The following is a 2,882-nucleotide window of genomic DNA, read 5'->3' as shown; positions in this document are numbered from 1 at the left end:
CAAAATGAATCAAGTCAAGATGATAAGTGTAAGGATACATATTTGGGTACTCGACCAATGCCAAAAATGTGTATTTTTTCTTGCTTTTGAAGTTGTAATTTGGACCACTACCCCTTTTTTAACCTGGTACAAAGCTAAAATCTGCTTTCAATATAGGTACTCTACCCCTACATGACCTGGAAATATCAGGGTCCAGGTCCTTAAAAGTATCACTTGTTTTTAGAACGCAATATCGAAAACAATCGGCACCAAAGATTTACAAATTCAAATCAATCCTCTGTAAGAGTATTTTTGGATTTTAATTTTGTTCGGCCCAAATAGGACATCGTGCTCATTACTTTAATGGTATTAGTGAAATGATTTTTACATGGGTTTTATCAATGACTGTAAAAAAGAATGAGCAATTAAAGGTTTTTCGCGAGACAAATTTTCGCGAAAGTATATCTTGCGAAAATTAATTCTGCGAAAGTTGAATCCTGCGTTTCATTACGTTTTACGCCTGTGAGAGCAAAATTCGTAGTTCGAGTGTCAGCGTTATACATCGTTGTATATGCGTGTCTGCGTGCATGAAAGCAGCATTGTCTGGATAGTGCTATGAATTTCTATTTGAAAAAGGAGGAATTCCTATTTCGTAAGGAGTAATTCCCTAATGGGAAGGGCTTAGTTGATTAATATCAATACCATTAATATCTTTATTTAGAGTCCATTAACAGAGCAAACTGAATGTTTTGGTCGCAATTCTTCATTATCGGTAAGTTGTTTGAATTTTAACTATTTAAAAGGAGTTTTGTTTTTAACTTTTGAATTCTCTGAGAAAAACATAACCTCTTACTTAAAATACCAATTGATAGGCAAGTGGTAGGGAAGCTATGGACATTTCTGATTCCAATTTTAGTGCCCTTGTATTCCATAACGATGGTTATTTAAAAAAGATTTTTGATACAACTATGTTTTAAGGAAACGCTTTACTCTGTCGAGTAATTTTATTGAGTTTTGAAGTTATTATTTTTGCTTTTGACAGACCATTAGAAATCAGCTGGAAGGCGGAGATTCTGACGAAGATCTGATGAAATCCCAATGGTATAACCTAGCTTCAAAGCTTTCCACATTCCACTCTTTTTCATTCTTTTTTTATAAGATTCCTAAAGGATCAAACTTAAAAAGAGTCTTGGGATCTTTTTTTTAATCGAGTTGTTCTTGTTCAATTTACAGATAACTGAAAGAATTGCATTGCTATCCAGACAATGCTGTTTTCATGCACGCAGACACGATGAATAAAACATTTGTTTGCAAAGATTCTTTCTTCTATTTTCAGACCCCTATACGAAAGAAATCAAAATTGAAGTTTAAAAAAGGTATTGCTGCTTGCACAAATTTAATACTCTATCTACTGTCTTCAAATGTTATTTGCAAAAGATTCGTTTCAATAAAAACTACTATTTCTATATATTTTTTTTTGCTGTAGGGCATGAAACGTGTTGCAGAAAAAGCTGGAAGATGATGTCATATTTTCAAATGAAGAATCTGGTTCAGAGTCAGAAATATTGCCAATGGTAACTATTTTGAATTTTATTTCAATAAAATGTTTTATTTTATTAAACAATGTTCTGCGCGCTGGTTTAAAATCGTTCGACATATTCTGATTGCCTCGCAGCGCTTCCCAGCCTTATGTCCTATTTGTTTTACGAGACGTGTTAATATTTTATAGTGAAATTTAGTGTTATTAAACTGATCATCGAAAGTCAATCTAATATTCACACTTTTTCTCTGTATTAAAAAGTTCTTTGCACCTACAGACCCTGAACGACAATAAATTAAAAAAAATCTGTAGATATTAGGTCTGGTACAGACAAGTAAATAATGGTAAACTATGGCATTAATGCAATATCTATCTTTTTTCAGATTCAAACACAAAGTCCCATTGCCAGGTAAGAACTATATAGTTTTGGTGAAAAATTTGATTCAAACCTTTTATTTTGGGTTTAACAATCATTATGCTTAATCGCAAGTGTATCATGCCTTATGCGGTTTTTTTAAATCGTTGAAAGAGTGTGTACCATCTCCTCTTGACTGTACAATTTTTAGGAAGAGTATATGAATCGGGCTTATGGTTGTAATTCGACCCTTGAGTATAATCTTTTTATTTTCTGTTTTTTGTAGCAAAAAAGTGAAGTTGAGCAATGAGCTATTGGAGGTATAACTGTTCAGGTTGTAGACACTAAGACGTTTAAATACATAAGTTGAGTTGTAGCTTTGTTTTAATAGAAAGAATTCAAGTATTGAAAGAAAGCTTGCCGTTTGTTTATCAGACTATTTCATTTTTTTATTGATGTGTATACACTGTTACATCAGGGTCTATGCGTATAAGGAAAATTCCTAACAATATAGTAAATGCCATATTTTAGGCGTATCTGTATTTGTGTCAGCTGCTCGAAATCCCATATGGTAAAAACAGGTAAAAACCCCTGCTCCAATTCTTTTTCGGCACACTGAATGGTGTTTGCTAAATTTTTCTATCTTCTCGTACTAGTACCAACGAGCAAGACCTTACGCCTGTAATTGTGGAGAATCTTTCAAAATAAAGCTGATGTTTGATTATCACATTAAAAGCTGCAAGGTGAAACATTGACATTCAATCAATTCAACTTTGTTTGGTGATCATTAGCAAGTTTAATTCGCATATTGAATTTATTGGTGTTTCATTGCTCAAAATTCGATGGTTTTGGAAAAATCAAACAGGTAACTCTAATTGTTTTTATCGTTTTTATTTTAGCAAAGTGACGGCACGAATCAGAAGAATTTTAACCCAGAAGGAAACGTAAGAATTTATACACTTCGTAACTAAAAAGTTGTGGCAATCCTTGAACTTATATCTCAGTGGA

This window comes from Clytia hemisphaerica, unplaced genomic scaffold, assembly GCF_902728285.1.
Source record: "Clytia hemisphaerica strain Z4C2 unplaced genomic scaffold, Clytia hemisphaerica genome assembly, whole genome shotgun sequence".
Classification (NCBI taxonomy): Eukaryota; Metazoa; Cnidaria; class Hydrozoa; order Leptothecata; family Clytiidae; genus Clytia; species Clytia hemisphaerica.
This window is presented reverse-complemented; position numbering follows the sequence as displayed.